Source organism: Neofelis nebulosa, chromosome 12, assembly GCF_028018385.1.
Source record: "Neofelis nebulosa isolate mNeoNeb1 chromosome 12, mNeoNeb1.pri, whole genome shotgun sequence".
In the NCBI taxonomy this organism is placed as follows: Eukaryota; Metazoa; Chordata; class Mammalia; order Carnivora; family Felidae; genus Neofelis; species Neofelis nebulosa.
The window spans coordinates 93,148,798-93,174,017 of NC_080793.1; the positions used below are offsets into that span (position 1 = coordinate 93,148,798).

General features: G+C 45.5%; 2 long non-coding RNA genes across 3 annotated transcripts; both read left to right on the plus strand.

Annotated features, from left to right (window-relative positions):
• The first annotated feature begins 207 nt into the window (after positions 1 to 207).
• Positions 208 to 7,694, plus strand: LOC131492188 (uncharacterized). The gene is made up of 3 exons (XR_009251923.1): positions 208 to 278; positions 786 to 2,790; positions 7,555 to 7,694. It is a non-coding gene; the product is annotated as an uncharacterized LOC131492188 (long non-coding RNA).
• Positions 7,695 to 7,959: 265 nt separating this feature from the next.
• Positions 7,960 to 23,931, plus strand: LOC131492187 (uncharacterized). Of its 2 annotated transcripts, XR_009251922.1 has the most exons (4): positions 7,960 to 8,574; positions 10,447 to 10,557; positions 18,015 to 18,177; positions 23,510 to 23,931. It is a non-coding gene; the product is annotated as an uncharacterized LOC131492187 (long non-coding RNA). The 2 variants fall into 2 exon arrangements; XR_009251921.1 differs by having other exon boundaries at positions 7,970 to 10,557; positions 23,510 to 23,929.
• Positions 23,932 to 25,220: the final 1,289 nt, after the last annotated feature.

The window sequence follows — 25,220 nt, forward strand, 5'->3', positions numbered from 1 at the left end:
AATCGGTTAAGCGTCCGACTTCAGCCAGGTCACGATCTCGCGGTCCGTGAGTTCGAGCCCCGCGTCAGGCTCTGGGCTGATGGCTCGGAGCCTGGAGTCTGTTTCCGATTCTGTGTCTCCCTCTCTCTCTCTGCCCCTCCCCCGTTCATGCTCTGTCTCTCTCTGTCCCAAAAATAAATAAAAAATGTTGAAAAAAAAAAAAAAAAAAAGAGACTAATAGCCAGATGCGCCATGGAGACCTTGAGTGGAGCCTATTGGAACAAAAACAACTGTAGCAGGTATTTTTTGAGAGATTTTAAAACAAACTATATATTAGGTGATATGGAGGGATTGTTGTTAATTAAGGAAAGTGTGATCGTGTATTTTGGATAGGTTCTTTTTTTTTAAGTGCTTAGTTTTTAGAGAGACAAAATGCCGCATTTAAGAGTGAAATTTTGGGGACACCTGGGTGGCTCAGTCGGTGGAGCATCCAACTTCAGCTCAGGTCATGATCTCACCGTGGGGTTCGAGTCCTACATTGGGCTCTGTGCTGATGGCTCAGAGTCTGGAGTCTGCTTCGGATTCTGTGTCTCCCTCTCTCTCTGACCCTCCCCTGCTCGCACTCTGTTTCTCTCTCTCTCAAAATAAACAAACAAACAAACAAACATTTTTAAAAAAGTGAAATTTTGGGATTTGCTGTAAACTGCTCCAGGAAAACATTGGGTGGTGGAGGAAAAGTAGAGGGTGGTGAAGGAAACAAAGGCAAGAGAAACGTAGCTTAAATGAAATCTCCTTCCAGCCCACAGCCTACTGACAGACACCTGAAACACGCAGAGCGAGACCTTCTTCAGGCAACTCCTGGCTGCTCTACTCCCTTGGTGTTTGTGTTTTATTAAAGACTGAAAATAACTTTATCTCAAGGTCCTGAAAGCCTTGCTTCCAGATTCCTTAGAAACTGACTTTATCTCTATCGCCCTCCCTCCACAAACCTAAAGGTGTATGATCAGTCACCCCTCACAACCCCAGGGCAGCTCTTTCTGCCCCCGGGTCCCGTCCCCGTGCTTTAGTAAAACCACCTTTTCGCACCAAAGACATCTCAAGAATTCTTTCTTAGCCGTTTGCTCAAGAACCCCATCAGTGGGGAACAAAGAGAACAAAACTGGCTCAATGTGATACGGGAGGCTGGTGACAGAGCCTCGGGGACTGTTGTGTGCCTACCGCTCCCGTTGTGTGTGTTTGGAAATCTCTGTGACGGAAAGCTTGAAGAGAGAACACACAATTGAATTTGGCCCTCTCAGCCAAAAAGGATGAAAGGAAGAAAGAAAAGAAGGGAAGAAAGGGAAAGAGGAGAGAGTGCCTGAGCGCGCACAGGGTGACCCAGAGGACTAGCCTCTCCCGGCATGCAGAGTCCGCGGGAATGACACCGCCAGGCAGGAGGGGCCGCGGCCAGGCCAGTAGCATGACCGACTCTTGCCCCTTCTGCCGCCTTTGTGCAGTCCCCACATCAGTCATCCGGGACTGGTTCCTCGCCTCCGGCTGTGTTACTGAGGTGTGTTTCTCATTGTGAAATCCAGCTGGAGAAACCCGTCTTCCAGAGACCTGTACACTTTATGAGCCCCGCACTGGTGGGTGATGCTCTTTGCCAAGACTTACAGTCAATTCCAGGGCTCTCGGGGGAAATCTGAACGCCCTACAAGAGGAGGAATGTTTGTCCAGTTTCCTTCGGTTGATCCCGTTCGGATTCACTAGCCATCAGCCTAAAATCAGGGCTGGGATGTGGATTCTCATGGGTTCTCGGAGGGTCACGAACCTGAAATCACTTCCATTCCAGAAGCACCCATCCACAGCATGACCGAAAAAGCTGATGGGGACGTGAGTTTGCCTTTCGTCCTCTCTCTTCCTCTCCTTTCCTGCAGGTGCAGGATGTCTGGAGAAGTGGGAGATGGGGGCTGGGAATGTACAGATATGGGTGCAGGACAGCCACGGTTTGTCTACACAGGGTGCCATCACCCTAGAGACCCCTGGGACCCACTGGACTTTAGGAGAGCCTTTTCTTCCCCTCCACGGCCCCAGTACCTCTCCCGTTCTCAATTTCACTGGGAAACATATCCCTGAAAGCACAGACTAACCTGAGAAGATTCTCTGCTGGTTTACTTTTATTATTAACCCTTTTATGAGAACTTCTAAGATCTACTCTTTTGGCGACTCTCAAATGTACAGCACAGTTATTATTAACTACCATCAATCACCATGCTGTCTGCCACACCCAGGACCTAGTCATTTCGTAACTGGAAGTTTGTGCCTTTCAACCCCTTCACTGATTCCACCCGCCCCCACTCCTCCGTGTCTGCGGGTCTGCTTTTTGTTTTGTGTGGCCGCACACCAAAGAAGTTCTCAGATACTGGATGGAGCGGACGTGCGGGCATGCTTCCACCAGTGAAACAGCTGCAGCAGCAAACTGCACAGAGTCTTTATTTCATATTTTCTTAGATATGAGTATCAAAGGATATCAAAGCATGGGTAGGGAACACAAAGGATCTTTAGACATTAACCAGACATGCACCTGCTGGCTACGTGAAGGGAGTACGTGTAGTTTCAGGGAGTGTCAGGGGGTCACAGTGGATTTTGTATCTAATTGTCCTCTGCGGTGTCACGGGGCTCTGTTCTCAGAGTGCTATCGCGCTCGACAGCCTTGGGACCAGAACATCGCTGACGTTTCAGCTCTCACCCCGTTCACCCTCCAGGGCTTACAATACCCTCTCTAGCAATGACTCCACAGTTTCATCGTTGCTGGTGTTTTAGATCCCACATGTAAGTGAGATCATACGGTGTTTGTCTTCCCCTGCCTCGCTTATCTCACTTAGCGTGATGTCCCCAAGACCTCTGTGTTGTCACGAATGACAAGATTTCTTTCTTTTTGATGGCTGAATAGAATTCTGCTGGAAGCATTGCCCGTATCCACTCATCCACCGAGGTCACTTAGGTGGCTTCCATATGTTTGTTATTGTAAGTGAAACATCAGTGAACACGGGTGTGCAGGTATCTTTTCGAGTTCGTGTTGTCATTTTCCCTGGGTAAGTACCCAGCAGTGGAATTGCTGTGTCACATGGTAGCTCTATTTTTAATGGTTTGAGGAACCTCCATTCTGGTTTCCACAGGGGCTGCACCGGTTGGCATTTTTAACAAACATTCACTGTGCAGCAGGCACCGCTTTGAGGACTTGCCCTCTGAAGCGGATGTATTTTGGTGCCCATTCTACAGAGGGAGGAACTGAGGGCCTGAGTGCACGTGGCATTGCGGGCTCAAAGCCGGGCAGCCCCCTGCCCGCTGTCCTGCACACGGCTGCCTCTGCTTGTTGCTTCGGTTTCTGTGTCTGGCATTTTTTAGCTGGGCACTAATCGTAATGATTTTCCCATTAGCAACTAACAATTTTCCCATTAGTAAAAAGACATCAGTGTTCACTCATACTGAATCTACTAATCACTAGAAGCATGCTATGATTAAAAAATTAAGTCTTTCTTCCTTGTGTGAAAACTGAGATCATTAACAACTCGATGCCCGGAATGCTATTGGAGATCACCAAGCTCACGCCTTCCCCTTTCTTTGTTCACTGATGAAGCAGCCTCACTTATGAATGGGCCACACGCCCTTCTTCATTCTCTTTTGGTTCTTCTTTAGAACCTCGATGTGTATCCCATGTTCTGTGACACACCTTTGAAATTCAGTAATTCAGTATCAATAAAGCTAGTAGAATGGCTCTTTGTGAGTCACTGTGTTGGATACCCTGTAGAGTAAGAGACTCGTAAGACACAGACCCTGCTTTGAGGCCGAGATGGTGGTGGGTCTAGCCTGGGCTGGTGGTTCTCAAAGTGTTTTCCGTGGACCAGCCACAGCAGAAGCAACCGGGACTATGTCAGAAATTCTTGGGCCCCAGAAACTTGGGGATGAGGCCCAGCCTCTGTTTTAACAAGTCCTTTGGGTGATTTTGATGCACACTGAAGTTTAGATGACGTGCAAACAGCTGAGTGTGGCCCAAACACAGGAAATAAAAAGTATCCCTACAACAGTCCAGGTGTTGGACTTACAAGATGGAGACTTTAGATCAGTTACTATAAATATGTTCAAAGACTAAAGGAAACCATGTCTGAAGAAATAACAGAGTGAGAACGGTGTGTCACCAAATAGAGATTATACAGGTGTTAAAAGGCTGAGAAAACAAATAAAATTTCCGAAGCTGAAGAGTACCATACCTGAAGTGAACACCGTGGGCACTAAACCCAACACCTGATTTGAGCAGCCAGAAGGTTCAGCGAACTGAGATTATTTAGTCTGAGAAATAGAAAACAAAAGAGAGCCCCAGAAACCTGCGAGACAACATCAGCCGCACCAATGTATACATAACGGGTCACGGGAGAAGAGGAGGGAAAGAAAGGGGAAGAAAGAATATTTGAAGAAAAATGGCCAGCTAATTCCCCCCTAAACTGGGGGAAAAACATGTTAATTGATGTATCCAAGAAACTTCAAGTTCCTTTATTACATATTTTTTGGTTGTAGTTAATAATTGCCACATCCTTTTCATTTTCCAGCTTTTCTTAATCTGTATCTCTGTTCTACCCCCCAACCTCTCCAGTGCACTTGTCTACTCTGCCAAAATACCCGATTACACGTGGGCGCCATTGTTCTCTCCCTCCCCTCGCGCTCAGGCTCCTGGAATGTGCACCTGCTGTCCCTGCAGCTGCCGTCCAGCTGTGGTCCTGGGACCTCCCATTAGCAGCATATTGGGGCTGCTCTCCACCTCCCTCTGGTGGGTCCCTGGTTTTCAATCCCTGTCATTGTCTTTCTTAGCTTCCTCTCTCGTTTGTACAGAAGGCCTCCTCTAGCAGCTTCCTGGAAAATGGTGCCTGAGTGATACATTTTTACTCTCATCCTTCATAATTTGACTCAGTATGAAATCTAGGTTGAATATAATTTTTCTTCAGGGCCTATCCCAGTTTTTCTTCTATTTTTAATAATGGTAAGGAGTCTGCTAACATCTTATCCCCTCTCTCTTGCAAAGTAACTCCCTTCCCTCGGAATGTTTCACAATCTGCTCTACCACTCACGGTTATGGCCCTGTGCCTTGGCTTATTCCATTCATTTTGCTGGGACGTGGTGATCCTCTCCGTTTGAAAAGTAGAGTCCTTCCCTCCGGGGAGATTCGTGTGTAAGGTGCCGAGAGCCTCCCCAGCTGCCTCCCCTGGTCTCGCTTTCTCAAGTGCTCACCAGTCAACCTCAAATTGATCCACTCAGTTTATTTCTTTCCAAGTCTCCATCGGCTATGGTCTCACCTTCTCAAAGACAGATTTAACATTATTTTCCCATGCTTCTACTGAAATTTTAATTTTCACTATCATGCTTTAATTTCCTAGCTTTTCACTTACTCTTTGATTTTTCTTTTCACAGCATCTGGTCCTTGATTTACAGGTTCAATATTTTCTCTTATATCCCTGCACATACTAATTACAGGGGCTTTTTGAAGTTGATTTTTACTGTCCCCAATGCTGATGTTTATTTTGTGTTCTTTTTCGTGTATGATGGTCTTATTCTTTGCTTTTCATGTTATAACTCTTTTCAAGTATCTGGTTATCCTTGTGAAGGAGATCAGAATAGACCATCCCAAAATAGACCGCTTTGGCATAAGGATTATTTTGAGTGGAAGGCAATGGAGAAACAGCGGATTCAGGAAAAACTCTCTATCCTCCCCTTTCTGCCTGAATGCAGGGTATACGTTTTCCCTTGTGAAGATGTTCCCCACTCCTGTCCAGTTCCAGAAGAGACCATGTGATGCCACCTGTCTCACTGGAGATGGAAAACCGGCCCTAACAGAGCTTGCTAAAAGATCCCTCATATTCCATTCGTTTCCCCAGATATTTATCAGCCCATGATCACCACCCCTACAAACCCACACCCTTTCTCCTTTGTCTTGTCTCTTCTCCACGATTTATCGCCTTCTGTTAAGATGGTTTAAAGCCCCAGATTCTAACCACCCCTTTGAGTCACTCACCGCTGAGTCCTCCCACGTGTATGCACGTTGCACATGCAAATAAACTCTTGGGTTTTTTCTCCTGTTAATCTGTCTTTTATCCATTTGATGTATAAGCCCCAACCACCGAGCCTGAGAAAGCAGAGGAAGAACTTTTCCTTCTCTGCATTTGGATGCTCTTTCGTATTTGGGAGTAAGGCCCCTCAGAGCTGCTTGACCTTTCTGCGTGGTGACAGGGGAGGGTGGTGTGTGACAGCAGAAAGCTGGGTTTTCTCCTCTCTGTGACTTTTCCTGCCAGAAGAAGAAGGTGACCACAGGTTTGGTAATGCACTACCCCACTGGAAGCAGACTGATGTGGTTCTCCCACGTTATGTCCGTGTTTGGGGTCCTCTGGGCCCCTGAGTTCCTGCAGAAAGGCTGTTCTGTCCCCCTTCCTGGCACATAAGCACCCAGATGCAGGTGGCGGCTCACGGTTGGAATAACAGCTGAGAACCAGGTGGAAGTGTGTGTCTCATCCCTTCCCACTGCTCCACCTGTGACCCTGAGTCACGCGGCTTTCTGGTTCAGTTTGTAGTTTCCCACAAAGGTGCGCCTGTCAGTTTTTGCTGTATTTATTTTATTTTTTTTTTAATTTTTTTTAACGTTTATTTATTTTTGAGACAGAAAGAGACAGAGCATGAATGGGAGAGGGTCAGAGAGAGAGGGAGACACAGGATCCGAAGCAGGCTCCGGGCTCTGAGCTGTCCGCACAGAGCCCGACGCGGGGCTCGAACTCACGGACCGTGAGATCATGACCTGAGCCAAAGTCGGCCGCCTAACCGACTGAGCCACCCAGGCGCCCCAGTTTTTGCTGTATTTAAAGCAAAAAACAAAAAACCCACCCCCTAAACATAGTGGTTTTAAAGAAACACAAGCATTATTAATTAGGCCTGAGATGCAGTGGGTCAGCAATCGAGGACAGGCTCTGCTGGGCAGTTCATCCCACTCACTCACGAATCTGTGGTCAAGACTGGCCGGTGGGGCGGGGGCACCCTCTGTCTGCCTCATCCTGGGGGTGGCCTGGCTGGGTCACGTGGCAGCCCAGTGGGGTTTCCAGGGAGCCAGGAGCAGGCGCTAAAGGAGGCCTCAGGTCCTGAGCCCAGACTTGGCCCATCACCAATTCCACATTCTACAGGTTAAAGCAAGTCTCCAGGCAGACCCGGGCTTGGGAAGCGGTTACAGCCTTTGGGGAACATGCCTCCCACCAAAGGGAAGGTGCACGGCTTCCCTCGGTGCACATGCAGGTCTGGGGGTCCTGGCAGATTTTCACCCGGATTTCCACTGTTTTCCTGTCTATGCCTGTTACTCCCGCCTTCCAGGCACCAGGCCTTCAATTCCCCAGCAACCCCAAGCCCCATGGGATGAATCATGCAGGTGTGCCCTTGCACATCATTGCACACTCTGCCTCTCGTGCTCACTGCTCTCTGCTCCCGTGTGGTCATCGGGGCTGGCGTGTCCCCCAGCCGCATTGAGTAGTATTTTACAGCCTGCTCCTGTCCCTCTTCCTCTCCTAGCTGGCGAATATGATCAAGGGGAGAGGGGCACACGCATCTGGACTCCATCCACAAAAGTCTGACTAAGACATTTGAGGCTGATAATGGTCCTTGCCTGGCGTGGGCGTCGAGATGACGACTGTGGACCTGGCTCTCGGGGACTGTCTCTCTCGCTCTTCTTTTTTATAAATTAGAATAGCAATAGGGATAGGGATAAATTGTGATACCATCGCCAACAACTTGTTGGTCTGTCAGACGGCTGGGGACATTCTTATTGCGCTGAGACCCACACATTCAGAGACGATGTCTGCCGGGCCCGTCCGCCACCAGGGAACAAGTCCCGGAAGGTGGCTGTTCTACAAGCCAGATAATGATGACTCGGCACCTAATGATTACACACGTGGCTACCCTTTGTTCTGAAGGTATCCAGGTTCACGGTAGCTTTGGATATGATTCTTCAAACGTCCCAGTGATGTCATTCATCTACTTTTCTGATGAGACATTGTTTTGAGGTTTGAGGAAAAATAAAATTCATGGGCTGAGAGACTTATCTGATCTCTCTGATGTGACCTCAGTCTGATCTCTTACTTGGTATCTGGCTGCCCGCAGCTTCGTCCCCTCCCTGTGCCCGCACATCTGGGCAAGTCCTTGAGAAGGTCCTATGCTCTGTCCTGTATTGAGGGGGGTGGTGAACCCCACAGCCCGGGCCTGCCTTCAGGGCTGCCCCAACAACTACCCACAGGACCCCAAGCGGATATTCTTCCGTGGCTCAACTCTTCTCCAGGCGTTATGCATTTTCTCCCTGTTCTGGCAAATGCTCACATTCTCTCCACAGCCACAGCTCCTGGAATAGACCCGGCCTGTACCCTCATCAACACACCTGCTGCAACCACATGAACCCTCCTCCTGGACCCTCCATGGAACCCCCTCCTCCCGGACCCTCACCAGACCCTCCTCCTGGACCCTCCATGGAACCCCCTCCTCCCGGACCCTCACCAGACCCTCCTCCTGGACCCTCCATGGACCCTGGTACCACATGAAGTAATGTCACTTAAGTTTCCCATTTTGGGGGTGTTCACCACCCCTCCCGCAGCCTCCCATGTTCTCTGTTACACCCTCTCCGGTGTCCCTCTCTCTCCCCCCTTGACCTCACTGCCATCCTCCTCCCCAGCAGCAGGGTGCAGGTGCTCCCACTCCGCTGAAGGCTCCTCCACATCCCGTCTCTCCAGAGCCCAAGCGGCCGTGTCCCCGGCAGGGACCTGCTTGTCCTCGGCTGGAGCAGTGTGGGTCCTCTCGGTACTTCCTCTGTCCTCCCCCAGCAGCTTCTCGCTGGCAGGTTACACTTGATCACATCGTTTCATCTGCAGAATTACAGAGACTTGTCCCCATCCTCCTCTCTTCACAGACACGCTTCTGGCCGTCTTCCCCACTTTCATGGCCCTCTATCCTTCGTCTGGCTCAGCCCTCCTGGAATCAGCCTCCCTGTGGGAAGCCACCGGTCACCGGACCCCAATATCACTGGACGTAATAAGTCCTTGGACACGTCCTGCCCCACTCTCGCTCTCCCCGCTGGTGCGGTTCAGACTGCTGGGTCTGCAGGAGGGAAGGTCCCCACTCCCCGTGTCTCTGTCATCACCTGAACTTCCAATATTTCCTGTGGTCTTTCTCTCTCCCTGGACAGTCTGGCCCACGTCCCGGCCTCGGCCAGCCCACACGCAGACGCTGCCAGGCTTGTCCCTAGAACGATCTCTCTGGAGCGCTCCACACCCGTCTGCACACGGCTTCCCGGTCCCCAGGGCAGGTGTCCCCTTTGCTGCTCAAAGCCATGTTCTCCTGGAGCAGGACCTGCGTCTCCCCCCAGACTCCCTCTGCGCACCTGAGATCCCTGGTTTGGGCCTTTGCCACCAGGTCACTCAAGGGGAAACCCCGGGAACCCACTCTCCAGCCTCAGCTTCATCCTGCAGTCGCATGAACTGTGATAGCTGGGTACCCCGCAGTTGTGTCCTGCCTACCGGCTGCCTGCCTTCAGGTTGTCTTCTCACCGCTGGATGCTCGCACTGATCTCTGGTCGGTGGTTCTGCAAACGTCCGCCTGGACCGGTCACATCAGCGCCCCCTGTCCCACGTGTCCAACTTACAAGAGTGTCCAAGTGGTGAGACTTCAAGAGGTGACACTCTTGTAGAGCGTTTGCTTTATTAGCTACACATGTAAAAATGGGCAAATCACAGCTTGTCACCATCTTGATTCCCTTTTTCATCTTCCTGAAAATCCTGCTGTGTTCCAAACTGAAGTGATCCGAGGCACCCGTGTTCCTCGGCCAGGTTTTCCTCTGTGCTTCCATCTGTGTTTCCCAGGTCTTACCTGCTGACTATTTGTACGGAGATGGAGGCAACAGATCTTTTGTTCTTTATCCACTGACAAGGATCTCTGTGTGTCCAACGTACAAGTCCATTTTATGACCTCTGCCGCCTGCGGGAATCATCTCATGATATGTTTACCACTTTATTGAAGAAAAGGGCAACTCTGTACAACTCTTTTAAACTCTGGGAAGAGCTTAGCCCTGAGATAAAAAAATAACAACATCTGAAAATAGCGGTGGAAGCGAGATGGGGCCCCTGCCCGTGTGGCAGGTGCCGGGGACCCCCGAGCCATTGGCAGGGGTGGGGCCTCAGCTCCCACAGGGACACACGCGCTTTGGCCTTCAGCCTTTGCAACCTTTGCTCCCAGGGTCACGGCAGGCCCTGGGGCTCTGACTCCTGTTAGCTGAGGGGTTCTGAAAACCCAATTCCCAGACCAGTGACCTCAGACCCCCAGGGGCTGGGGTGACCGGGGCCTCAGACCTTCCTGAAGACCCCCAGGGATTGTGACATGCAGCTGAGGTAGAGAGCCATGATTTAAACTGTCCCTCCACAGAAAATAGTTCCTGATGACGTGATTGTCCTGCTGGTGAATAATCTCTCCTGACAGAGATGGCAACCTGGGTGACTTGGGGAGCCGCCACTCTACTGGCCGCAAGCGGCAAAGGTAAGTGACAGTACCAGTAACAGGTAGCGTCAGGCGGCCTCACACAGGGAATCAGAAAAAAATATATAAAGAAATTGATTTTTCAGACCGTTAGCTACTAATTTAAATTCTCCTTTAAAACACTGACAGGAGATCAGCTAGATCTTTTCTCCTATCATCAAATGCAAATGTCCCAGCAGAGCCTCGCTGTGTGTGTTTAAGGCCTCACTTTGCTTTTATCCACTGAACCAACAGGTAGACCTTTTTTTTTTAATATGAAATTTATTGTCAAATTGGTTTCCATACAACACCCGGTGCTCATCCCAACAGGTGCCCTCCTCCGTGCCCATCACCCACTTTCCCCTCCCTCCCAACCCCCCATCAACCCTCAGTCTGTTCTCAGTTTTTAAGAGTCTCTTATGGTTCGGCTCCCTCCCTCTCTCTTTTTTTTTTTCTTCCCCTCCCCCATGGTCTTCTGTCAAGTTTCTCAGGATCCACATAAGAGTGAAAAGTCTCGCTGGGGCAGACTTTTAAGAACTTTCCGCTAAGTAGCCAAAAAAGGCAGATTATTCGATCATCAAATTATTGCAACTTTGGAAAGTCAATATAGGAGTCTCCAAGTTGTAACATGTACCTTAGGCCAGCATGTGCCCCCAGTATATTTATTTCTCTTAATTATGGGTTTATATAGATTTATTTTTAAGGTATGTAGATATGTAACTGCATTAATCTATCATGTATATTATCACACATATGCAAAAATAGAAGTGAAAAAGACAAGTGGAAGAGGAAATAAACACTATTTTAAAATATTTTCATGTTATTTAATGATACAAAAATAGTAGTAGAAAATATTAGTAATAGAGCAGTGTGATAGGCTATGCATCATTATTTTTTTTGTTTTTAAAAAATATTCTTAATGTTTATTGATTTTGTGAGAGAGAGACAGAGCATGAGCAGGGAAGGGGCAGAGAGAGAGGGAAACACAGAATCCGAAGCAGGCTGCAGGCTCCGAGCTGTCAGCCCAGAGCCCGACACCGGGCTTAAACCCACAAACGGTGAGGTCATGACCTGAGCTGAAGTTGGACCCTCAACTGACTGAACCACCCAAGCGCCCCATGCATCATTACTTTTTTTTTTATCTGTTTTGCAGCTTTTGATGCAGACATGTGAAGTCTGCCTCTAGATTCCATTTATTTTGACCCTTGGTTTTCCATCCATCATTGATGAAATGATTCTCCAGAATAAGCATGAATCCAGGTGGAGGAGGTAGGGCCTGGGCTACTCTCCTGGGTTGTGTCTCCAGTAATTCAAGCATTTCCACTCATTCTAGAAAGATTTTAAGGGAGTCAGTTTCATCTTTCCTGATTTGGGTCAGGAAGTTTTGCATATTAATTAGAAGATGTTTTCCTTTTCATATTTTTATCAAGTGGATTCTTCTTTTGGAAGATTTCAAAACAAGTTAAAAAAAATTCCCCAATTTTTAAGAATGTTGTAAGAATTCTCACAACGACACAAAATTACAGCAGCAAAAATGCTCTCATCCCAACACTTTTCTTTTGAACATCCTAGTGTTAAAACCTGAAATTTACCAGGAAGGAATAGATTATGCCTAATCCTTTTTTGAGAGTATCTGCTAGGTAACTACTCTGAGACACTTCTAGGCATTGAGAAACTTAACAACATTTTTAACTCTTTGCTGTAATGTCTAAGCTAAAAACCTCATTTAAGTATTTTATTATGAGATCATCTGAAAATTGCCATAAATGACATAAGACTTTCCTGGTTGTTCTCCATCTCATTGCAATGATTTGCAATAAGAACGCTCTCAATTTAATAATAGAACCCATATATTTACTTACTTGGGTGGAGGCAAAGCGTACTGAGCTACAATGAGCTAAAAGCAAGTGTGTGAGGGGAGGGGGTAATGCTCTCGTTAGGGAGCTTCTGTTTATTTTTCTGGACATGCCCACTGCCTTACAGTGACCCAGACACATCAACACTTATCCCAATGGGAAGGTCTGGTATTCACATGTGACTTTGGAGACCAGTGGTCTAGACGCCAGTCAGGTTAGAGGTCACCAAAAATTCAGCTCTTCTGCCCTTTATCATCTTTCTTCTTCTCTTTTAAAGTTTTGTTCATACAGGTCTTCTTTATTTCTTTTTTTTTTAATGTTTATTTATTTATTTTGAGAGAGAGAGAGAGAGAGAGAGAGAGAGAGAGCACGAGCAGGGGAAGAGCAAAGAAAGAGGGAGAGAATCCCAAGCAGGCTCCTCTCAGTGTGGAGCCTGACATGGGGCTCAATGCCACCACCACGAGATCGTGACCTGAGCCAAAATCAAGAGCAGGAGGCTCAACCCACTGAGCCACCCAAGCACCCCTGGGTCGTCTTCCTTTCTTGATAAGCACATTTCTAGATGTTTCTAATTAGGTTATAATCAATGGGACATTTTCAAAAGTGGGTGTTGCTGGCAAATAAAGACATCAACGATTCTTATTTTGGCTCCACCACTTACCAGCTGTGGGCAAATTACTAACTTCTTTGTGCCCCCGTTTCCTGTTCTGTAAAGCCGGGATGGTGAGAACCATGTCTACCTCATAGATTGTTATGACAATGAAACCAGTTCCTATATAAGAAGTACTGGGCACGGTGCCTGGCACACGGTTAACAATTACATGACAGTCATGATCCAGCCATCTTGCTGACTTCTTTTTTCCTTACAATAAAATTTGTATTCTTTTAGGCTCTCTAGGCGTATAATCTTATCACGTCCAAATAAGCATATTCTTGCCTTCTTCTTTCCTATGATTATACTTTCTTTCTTTTGTCTAATAGTTATTAATAATTTAATAATAAAAATGATATTAAATAATGGAAAAAGTGCATACCATATGTGCCCAATTTTAATGTCACATTTCACCATTAAGTAGTATATATTCATACATTTATCTTAGTGAGTAATTGAAATAGTCTTCCATTCCTATGCACTTGTGACTTCAATCAAGAATAAATTTTGAAATGATCATTTGGTTTTTCTCTTTGACTTTTAATATGCTTATTTACACTGGTAGATTTCCTGATACTGAACCATCTTTGAATCAATGCGTCAATTCTCTACTTGGCTATGGTTTTATAATGTACTGATGAACTCTGCTAACAATTAATATCTTACTAAGACTTTGCATTAATATTTTAGGTGGGATCAGTCTGTCGTTCTCTTGATCCTTTTCAACACCTTCCTCTACTCTCTGCATTTCCCATAGATGACTAGTAAGTAGGATCTAGGGACTTAATTGGATTCTGGCTTGATTATTTGGACAGGCGTGTGTCATAAGGGCGATGCTCCTCCACCGGAAAGCCTATTATGTCTGGCTATCTCTCTCTTCTTGTGGTGCCAGCAGCCACTGATGCCCGCTGCTTAGATCCTCTAATTCATTAGGGATTGCAGAATAGTGATATTCTCTCAGCCTTTATCTTCATTTACGAGCCGGAATACTAGCTTCTCATCTTTATAAAGAAAAGGTGAAATAAAAGCTTGGAAGCCCAATTTTTTTCCCCTTCATCATCTTCCAGAGGTAACCAATGTGCTTTCTGCTTTCTTGATTTCTTTCCTCTTTTTTAGGTGTGGGGGTGGTGTTGGGTGTGTTTAGTATTATCTGGTATTATTATGAACTAACATTTTAAACATATTTGGTGTGCTTCAATCCACTATGTTATTTTTCTTAACGTTTATTTATTTATTTTGAGAGAGAGAACGTGTGAGGGAGGGGCAGAGAGAGAGAATCCTGAGAAGGCTCTACGCTGGGCGTGGGACCCACGAGGGGCGCAATCCCGTGACCGTGAGATCATGACCTGAGCTGAAATCAGGAGTCGGATGCTTAACTGACTGAGCCACCCAGGCAGCCCTCCACTGCGTTATTGATCTGGTTGTCCTCTTGCTGGCCAGTGAGAGTTTCCTCAGATTGTCTTCTGAGTCCTTTCGACACAACCTCACTTCTTCGCTATCTGATGTGACGAGACATTTCAGGTCATCCCACCCCTGACCAGGAATCTGCCCTCTGCAGAAGTTCTTAGTTCCCCAAGGTGGGAATTGGTCATAGCAACCACAGCCTGGGGGCTGGGGAAGCTCCTTGCTTCTGGCTTGGTCATTGTTTCCAGATTTATCAGAGGACAGAGCTAAGAGATAAGTTTAGTTGTTCTTGTTTCTTAAGAAAACATAAATCGTAAGTTTATATTTACAATTCAAATTTGGGGCAATAAAGTTCTCATTTAACTGCCATCTTAAATCTGTATCTCCTTTCCTCTATGCTGAAAATTCTTTCGTCTTCCAATACTTCAGAACAACACTGAAATATGGTGGACACCCTTGTCTTGTTTCACCTTATTAACAAACTTTCATTATTTCTCTGCTAACTATGGTATTGGGTTTTAGGTTAATTATTCTTCTTTCCATCTTTTATGAAAAGGTTTTAAGGAATAGATTTTGAAACTTTATCCAATCTCATTCCAACATCTATGGAGATGGTCTTGTTTTTCCAATTTTATCCATACAGGCAATTAATTTTGTTCGTAGGTTTTTCCATATTGAGTCATTCTTGTATATTCCAGTTATGAAAACAATTGATCATGCTCTCAGATGCTGCTTGATTGCATTTGCTAGTATTTTCCTTCGAATTTCTGCATTAGTAATTCTACATGAGATTGCTTGTGATATTTCTTGGTGCTATCCACTTCAGATTTTGGTATCTGCATGATGCTGACTACATAACACTGTTATAATGTTTTCCCCCCACCTCCCGAATTGAGAAACATTTGCATATCTTTGGTTTATCTGTCCCTTAGGTCTGTAGACTTCCCTTGTGAAACCATCTCTGCCCTTTTCTCCCCAAGGGATAGCCCCCTGAAACCATTCTCTCATTTTTTCTTGACATTTGAATAGTTTATATTCTCTAGTTTCCATTTATTTATTTTTTTCCTAGGAAACTGAGACATAATGGAAAATGTATACTGGTCTCCGCTCCTGGTTCCTGGCACAGAGTTCCTAAACTCTTGTAATTTCCTAAGTGATAAGAATAGTAGGAACATCTTTTGTTCTAATGTTTGGTCTTTGACCCGGGTTCCTGACGCAGGGCTTCTGAAATTCTTGTAATTTCCTGGGTGATTGGAGCATCTTTTGTTCTAATGAGTTGACTTTGGGTGGGCTCCCGGGTGTCTCCTAGGTTGGTCACCATGATCAGAGCTTGGGATCTTCAGTCTTGCCCTCCATTCTCTTGAGAAGGAAAAAGGACTGAAAATGGAGTTAATGATCCATTATGCCTACGTGAGAAACCCTGCATAACACCCCAGTAGTACAGGGTTCAGAGGGCTTCTGGGCTGGTGAACACAGCACTGAAGATCCTGTGCACAGGACCCTCCCAGACCTCACCCCACCCTAAGTATCTCTTCATCTGGCTGTTCATCTGTATCCTTTATCAGAGCCTTTAATAAGCTGGTGAATGTAGGTGTTCCCCTGAGTTCTGTGAGTCCCTCTAGCAAATTAATGGAACCTGAGGAGGGGGCTCATGGGAACCTCTGGTTTATATCCTGTCGGTCAGAAGCTCAGGTGACAACCTGGACCTACTCTGGCATCTGATGTAGGGGATGGGGAGCCCTTAGGCTGTGGGATCTGATGCCACCTTGGGGTAGATGGTGACAGAATTGAGTTGAATTTTAGGACACCCTGCTGGTGTCTGAGAATTGTTTGTTGGTGTGGGGGAAATGTCCACACATCTGGCAACTGGAGGTGTGAGTCAGGGGGTCCCCAGGGCAGAAACGCACAGGACACAGAGCTGAGGCTCTTCCCTAAAGCAGGAGAGAAAGGCTAGGGTTTCATTTTTAGAAATAATCTGTTTTATTTATGAGTATTCTTTTATATACTTTAGCTGATATTAGATTTATTAGTTTTACCATTTTCCTCTTTTCTATATGTATTAATTTATTCCTTCTAGTTTCTTTAGTTGTTTTGATTATTTTCATTTTTTTTAAAGATTTTATTTTTAAGTAGCCTGTACACCCATTGTAGGCTCAAACTCACACCCCAAGATCAAGAGTTAAATGCTGTACCAACTGAGCCAGCCAGTCACCCTTTAGTTTCTTTAGTTTTAAAATATTGTTCTTTTTCTAACTCCTAGAGTTGAATGTTTAAATTATTTTTCGCTTATTAAAATTAATACTTGACTATGAATTGTTCTGAGCAATGCTTTAGCTTTAGGATCAGGGCTATTGTTATCAACTATCACAATTTCTTCTTTGGCCCGAATGTATTAAGAGATTTTAGAAAATATACAGGTAACACTTTTTTTTCCTAATTTTTAAAATTAATTCTAATTGTCCTGACCTGAGATCAGAGAAAGCCATGTGTAGCCTTTGTCTTTTTCCTGAGGCCATCTCTTGAGGTTTTTGATGTTTTTGATGAATCTTTGTGTTCAGCGCGTAAGCTTTCACAGAAGGATGCAAAAGATGTGTTCTCAGGAAGCAAAAAGAAAGGATTAAAACTTTTTGTGTTAAAAAATTGTTTATTTATTTAAGCAGTCTCTACACCCAACATGGGGCTCACACTCACAACCCCGAGACCAAGAGCTGCAGGCTCTACCGACTGAGCCAGCAGGCACCCCTGTATTTACTTTAATAATTAAAAACTGTCAATAGTACAATTACCTTATTTATGAACAAGTAGTTATAAATTGTGAGAAAAGACTTCTAATTGATGGACTAGCCAAATATATGGTTAACGTGCTTGACTGTCTTATAAGCACTTAACAAGAAGTATTCTTTGTTAATAGTGAATGGAGTTTACGTGAATCAATTACGTCTACCTTTTTTTTTTTTAAGTTTATTTATCTATTTTTAGAGAGAGAGGGAGAGAGAAGGAGAGGAACAGAGAGAGAATCCCAAGCAGGCTCCATGCTGTCAGCGCAGAGCCTGACACAGGGTTCCATCACGTGAATCTAAGATCGCGACCTGAGCAGAAACCAAGGTCAAATGCATAACTGACTGGTAGAACCAGGCACCCCAGGTCTACCTTATTTTTTATATCCTTCAGGGTCTTTTAGATTTAATTATTATTTTTCCCTATCTGATTTACCATGGACCAAGAGGAGTAAATGAAAGCCTCCTACTTCCGAAACATTTGTCAGTGGCTTCTTGTCTTTCTTGGAGCATTTGAATAACATTTTCTGATGCTGGGCTACTTTGTCATTTACAAATGGCCTTCCTTCATCACAGTGAACACTCTTTGTCCTAAATGCAACCACCTCTGATGGTGGCATTGGAACCTCTGCTTTCTCTTTATTTTCATTTGTCTGGTGTGACTTTTCCCATCCTTTACTGCAGTATGTAAGTTACTTTATTTTAGGCCAATCTCTTTTATGGGACATACACATTGGGTTTTGCTTTGTGATTCCATCTGAGTTTGTTTTCGTTTTGTTTTGTTTTTAGAGAGGAGAGCATGAGTGGGAGAGGAGCAGAAGGCGAAAGAGAATCTTCAGGAGGCTTCATGTCCAGCAAGGAGCCCACCCAACACAGGGCTCGATCTCACGACCTGGGATCGTGACCTGAGCTACAATCAAGACTTGAACACTCAGCCGACTGAGCCTCCCAGGTGAGTGGCTCTATCAGAGTTTTTAAAAATTGTTTTAAATTACAGTGAAATACATAGACACAAATTTTAATATCTCAGCCATTTTTAATAAATATATTTTTAAGTTTTCGTTTAAATTCCAGTCAACAAACAATGTAATATTAGATTCAGGTATACAATATATCAATTCAACACTTTCATACATCACCTGGTGCTCATCACGTGTGTCCTCCTTAAGCCCCACATCTATTTAACTCAGCCCCACCCCCCTCTGGTAACCATCCTTGTGTTCTCTACAGTTAAGAGTCTGTTTCTTGGTTGGTTTCTCTTTCTCTCCGCGCCCCCCCCCCTTTGCTCATTTGTTTTGTTCTTAAATTCCACATATAGGTGAAATCATATGGTATTTGTCTTTCTCTGACTTATTTCACTTAGCATAATACTCTCTAGCTCTGTCCATGCCATTGCAAATGGCAAGATTTCATTCTTTTTGATGGGTGAGTAATATTCCATTGTGTATGTATACCACATCTCCTTTACCCATTCATCAGTCGATGGACACAGGCTGCTTCTATAATCTGGCTATTGTTGATAATGCTGCTATATATATTGAGGTGCACGTATCCCTTTGAATTAGTATTTTTACGTTCTTTGAGTAAATACCTAGTAGTGCAATTGCTGGGTTGTAGGGCAGGTCTATTTTTAATTTTTTGAGGAAAGTCCATACTGTTTTCCAGAGTGGCTGCACCAGTTTGCATTCCCACAAACAGTGCAAGATGGTTCCCCTTTCTCCACATTCTCACCAACACCTATTGTTTCTTGTGTTGTTAATTTTAGCCATTTTGATAGGTGTGAGGTGGTATCTCAGTGTGGTTTTTATTTGTATTTTCCTGACAATGAGTGATGTTGAGCATCATTTCATGTGTCTGTTGGCCATCTGGATGTCTTGTTTGGAAAAGCGTCTATTCATGTCTTCTGCCCATTTTAAACCTGGATTATCTGTTTTTGGGGTGTTGAGTTGTATAAATTTTTTACATATTTTGGATACTCACCCTTTATCATATATATCATTTGCAAATATGTTATCCCATTCCGTTGGTTGCCTTTTAGTTTTGCTGATTGTTTCCTTCGCTGTGCAGAAGCTTTTTATTTTGATGAGGTCCCAGTAGTTCACTTTTGCTTTTGTTTCCCTTGCCTCTGGTGACATGTCTGGTAAGAAGTTTTTAAACCATTTTCATTTCCATTAACAGTGCAAAGTGTCCCCATTCTCCATATCCTTGCCAATACTTGGTACTTTTGTAGTGTATTGATGATAGCCCTCTTAATGGGTGAAAGGTGGTATCTCATTGTGCTTTTGGTTTGTGTTTCCAATGGTTAGAGATGTTGAGTTGCAGGTGCTGCCCTCAGTCAGGGGAGGGGATTATCAAAAGGTGTGGACTCCAGGAGGTGGAGATCACTGGGGATCGTCTTATCACCACAGCTGTGTTTGAAAAATAAAGCAGAATGAAAGTATGTAGAAAACATCAGAATGAATCTTATGTCATAAGAGTGTGCACTTTTAGGGGCTCCTGGGGGGCTCAGTCAGTTAAGTGTCCAACTTCGGCTCAGGTCATAAATCTTCATGGTTCCTGAGTTTGAGCCCTGCGTCGGGCTCTGTGCTGACAGTGCAGAGCCCGCTTGGGATTCTCTCTCCCTCTCTCTCTGCCCGTCCCCTGCTTGTGCGCTCTCTCTCTCTCTCTGTCTCTCTCAAAATAAATAAATAAACTTTAAAAATATGTATTTCTTGTTGATGGTCCAGAACAAACAAGTTGAAAGCCCCTGACCTGGGAGCTCTTCCTGCAGCCACTAAAGATAAGACTAGTTAGCCTGAGCCCAGGCCCCAAGGCTTCTTCTTGGCTCCGAGTGCTCCCATGGCAACCGCTCTCCTTCCTTTCTGCTCACGCTCCTAGTAGCCATCACAGCATTTGCTTCCAAAGGACTTACATCAGTATAGCTATTTACCCCAAGGTTTCTCATCAAATACTCTGAAATTCAACAAGCCTCGCTGGGTGGCATACCACAGGAACACGGCTTGTCTGGGCCGTTTCCCCACTCCCCTGCCCTTGTCATGTTCTCATGGTGCCTGAGCTCCCCTGCCTCTGGCCACCCTGCTTCAAGGACGTCAGGGTGTGGCAGTAGAGGTGTTCTCTTCCGTTATTTCAGTTCTCTTATGTTATTTATGTGATGGGATTTCCGTTTCTGTTCCTAATTGCCTGACCATTTTCTTAAGGGTGAAGAGAAAAGAGAGGTCTGAGAAGCCTCCACTTTGCCATCTTAAAGTCTTGCTGCCCCGAGACAGCCCTCATCTCTGAAAGGACCCCAGGATCCCTCCCCACCCCCAGACCACGGGGCATGGCCACCTCTGTGTCCTTGCCTTCCTGGGCTGTGGCCACGTGGACGTGGGGCAGCTCGGCTCACATTCAAGTTAAATTGAATGCCAAAGCCAGTTCATCCTTGGCTTGGGGGTTGGTACCCTCCACTCCCCCTGCTTGGGGATCCCTCACTTCCGCCTGCCTTGGCTTCTGGGGTTCACTTCATCCTGGGCTGGGGCTGAACCTCATTCCTGCCAGTGGGGCTCTCTCCTTCTCCCCCATCCCTCCTTCTTCCAGGGAGAAGTCTGGGAGTCTCTCTTTTCTCTTCCCTCCCGTTAAGCGTCTGTTTATTCATGAGACTTCATAGATTTTTGCCTTTTCTCTACTTTTTTCTCAGCTTGAAGACACAAGCGGTTGAGCTTGGAGGCCCCAGGGGCCCCTTCCCGCCCTCCCCCTGCAGCAGAGCTCAGGCTTCTCTTCCCTTCCTTTGTGTCTTCCGCTCTTTCACGCCCTTTCTCAACAGCACGTGATAGGAACAGGGACTTGTTCACCAACCCTCCCCCCTTGTTTGGGGGTGTTCTGAGGTTAGAACCTCATTTCTTTCTCTGAGCATCACTTCAGAAATGATGGCTTCCCGTGCCCTTTGTCCTCATCGTCTGCCTGATGATCATCTTTGCCCTTGTGTTTCTCACTTACTTGCCATCAGAGGCGACATCGAATCTCTTTTCCAGAAGTGCCATGGTGACGTTCTAGCCCACGGAGGAGGCTCGGGGTAGCACCCACACCCAAGACGTAAAATAAGTCATGTCCTGGGCAGGACCGTCCTCATGCCCAACACGAGAGACAAGCAACATGGTGTGACTTCCTCTCCTTCCCCTCTTCTCCCACTCTCCCGCCTTTCTCACCCCTCCTCAAAGGAAAATTACGCAGCAGGAGACTGTAGGCAAAGTGAGTCAGCACTGCCGTAGAGGGAGGGAGCCCTGCTCGGTAAGACCCCTGGGAGGAAAGTGAGCCACACCAGGAATTGCCTGGGTCACGTTTCTAAGTAGCTTTCTCTGCATCTTGCTATCAAATTGGGGTCACGTAACTCTGAGCTCACTTTAAATATCGTTGAGGCTCCTTGGTGGCTCAGTCGGTTAAGCGTCTGACTTGGGCTCCGGTCACGATCTCACGGTTTGTGAGTTCGAGCCCCGTGTCGGGCTCTGTGCCGACAGCTCAGAGCCTGGAGCCTGCTTGGGATTCTGTGTCTCCCTCTTTCTCTGCCCCTCCCCTACTCACACTCTGTCTCTCTCAAAAAGTAAATAATAAACATTAAAAAAAAATTTTGTTTTTGGATAGGAAGAACAAATATTGTTAAAATGTCAATACTACCCAAAGCAATCTACATATTCAGCGCAATCCCTATCAAAGTAACACCAGCATTCTTCACAGAGCTAGAACAAATAATCCTGTATGGAACCTGAAAAGACCCCGAATAGCCAAAGCGATCTTGAAAAAGAAAACCAAAGCAGAAGGCATCACAATCCCAGACTTCAAGTTATACTACAAAGCTGTAATCATCAAGACAGTATGGTACTGGCACAAGAAGAGACACTCAGATCAATGGAATAGAATAGAGAACCCAGAAATGGACCCACAAACGTATGGGCAACTAATCTTTGACAAAGCAGGAAAGAATATCCAATGGAATAAAGACAGTCTCTTCAGCAAGTGGTGCTGGGAAAACTGGACAGCGACATGCAGAAGAATGAAACTGGACCACTTTCTTACACCATACACAAAAATAAACTCAAAGTGGATGAAAGACCTCAATGTAAGACAGGAAGCCATCAAAATCCTCGAGGAGAAAGCAGGCAAAAACCTCTTTGATCTTGCCTGCAGCAATTTCTTACTCAACACATCTCCAGAGGCAAGGGAAACAAAAGCAAAAATGAATTACTGGGACCTCATCAAAATAAAAAGCTTCTGCACAGCGAAGGAAACAATCAGCAAAACTAAAAGGCAACCGACAGAATGGGAAAAGATATTTTCAAATGACGTATCAGATGAAAGGTTAGTATCCAAAATCTACAAAGAACTCATCAAACTCAACAACCAAAAAACAAATAATCCAGGAAAGAAATGGGCAAAAGACAGGAATAGACAGTTCTCCAAAGAAGACATCCAGATGGCCAACCAACACATGAAAAAATGCTCAACATCACTCATCATCAGGGAAGTACAAATCAAAACCACAATGAGATATTACCTTACACCTGTCAGAATGGCTAACATCAACAACTCAGGCAACAACAGATGTTGGCAAGGATGCAGAGAAAGAGGATCTCTTTTGCATTGTTGATGGGAATGCAAGCTGGTGCAGCCACTCTGGAAAACAGTATGGAGGTTTCTCAAAAAACTAAAAATAGAACTACCCTATGACCCAGCAATTGCATTACTCAGCATTTGTCCAAGGGATACAGATGTGTTGTTTTGAAGGGACACATGCACCCCCATGTTTATAGCAGCACTATCAACAATAGCCAAAGTATGGAAAGAGCCCAAATGTCCATCGATGGATGAATGGATAAAGAAGATGTGGTATATATATATACAATGGAGTATAACTCGGGAATCAAAAAATGAAATCTTGCCATTTGCAACTATGTGGATGGAACTGGAGGGTATTATGCTAAGTGAAATTAGTCAGAGAAAGACAAAAACCATATGACTTCACTCATATGAGGACTTTAAGAGACAAAACAAATGAACATAAAGGAAGGGAAACAAAAATAATATAAAAACAGGGAGGGGGACAAAACAGAAGAGACTCATAAATATGGAGAACAAACTGAGGGTTGCTGGAGGGGTTGTGGCGGGGGGGATGGGCTAAATGGGTAAGGGGCATTAAGGAATCTATTCCTGAAATCATTGCTTCATTATATACTAACTAATTTGGATGTAAATTTTTAAAAATAAAAAATAAAGTTAAATTAAAAAAATTTTGTTTTTGTTTTAAATTGCAGTGCAGTGACTCATGGGAGAGGCACAGCCTTGCTGTGGGTCTTATCAAGGAGGACCCTGATTCTCACAAACTACCAGTCTAAAGAAGCAACAGGAAACAAGAACAGAGCTGTGGGCACCATGCTGTGGGAACAGAAGAAGGCAGTTTCTCTGGAGCCACGCTGCCCTCTGTGGGGCCGAGGCAACCAGCGGAACCACAACCAAAGATTCGCCAATAGGAACTTGTGTGCGGGGCTGCTGTTGGTGAGATGACGTAAGTTATAATGATGTTGCTAAGCTTTTTTACAATGTGTGCAAAATTGGGAAAAATGATGGGCACACGTTGGAAATGTTGTGGATCTGGTTCAGTCCATTGGGATAAAGTGAATATTGAAATAAAGAGAGTCAAGTGAACTTTTTGCTTTCCTGGTGCACATAAAGTTATGTTTACACCGTACTGTAGTCTGTGAAATGGGCAATAGCATTATGTCTAACGACACAGTGTTCATAGCTTAATTTAAAAATATTCCAAAAAATAAAAAACAAGTAAAAATAAATTTAAAAATAAAAAATAAAAATAATCCATTGTTGGGGCGCCTGGGTGGCTCAGTTGGTTAAATGTCCAACTCTTGATCTCGGCTCAGGTCTTGATCCCGGGATTGTGAATTCAAGCCCCATGTTGGGCCCTGTGTAAGGCCCCATGCTGGGTGTGAAGCCTACTTAAAAAACAAACAAACAAACAGGGGCGCCTGGGTGGCTCAGTCGGTTGAGCGTCCGACTTCGGCTCAGGTCATGATGTCATGGTTCCTGGGTTCAAGCCCTGCGTCGGGCTCTGTGCTGCCAGCTCGGAGCCTGGAACCTGCTTCGGATTCTGTGTCTCCCTCTCTCTCTGCCCCTAACCCACTTGCATTCTGTCTATGTCTCTTTCAAAAATAAATAAACATTTTTTAACAAATTAAAAAAAAAACATTTAAAAATACTCTATTGTTAGGCCGCCTGGGTGGCTCAGTCGGTTGAGCATCTGACTCTTGATTTTGTCTCAGGTCATGATCTCACAGTTGTGGGATTGAGCCCCCATTTGGGCGCTGTGCTGACAGGGCAGAGCCTGCTTGGAATTCTCTCTCTGCCTCTCTCTCTCTCTCAAAAATAAATAAATACACTTAAAAAAACAAAAATAAATAAATACTCTACTGTTAAGAAGGACTAGCCATCATCTGTCTGGGTTTTCAGCGAGCCACGATCTTTTTGCTGGTGGAGGGTCTTCCCTCAGTGTTGAAGGCTGCTGACCCCTCAGGGCAGTGGCGGCTGTGGCCATCTCTGGAAATAAGACAACTGTGACGTTTGCCACGTTGACTGACTCTTCTCTCAGAACGATTTCTCTGTAGCACGTGATGCCGTTTGGTAGCATTTTACACACAGAACTTCTTTCAAACCCGGAGTCTATCCTGTCACACCCTGTCCGCTGCTCTGTCAGCTAAGTTCGTGTGATATTCTCAATTCCGTGTTGGCATTTTGACACTCTTCACAGCATCGTCACCAGGAGCACACTCCGTCTCAGGAAACCACTTTCTTTGTTCATCCACGGGAAGCAAGTCCCCATCCGTTGGAGTTGTATCCTGAGGTGGCCCAGCTCCCTGCCGTCTTCAGGCCCCCCTTCTGCTTCCGGCTCTCCTGTTGCCACACGTCTGCCGTCAGAACACACACGCATTTGTCCACCCGCTTTGCTGTCACACG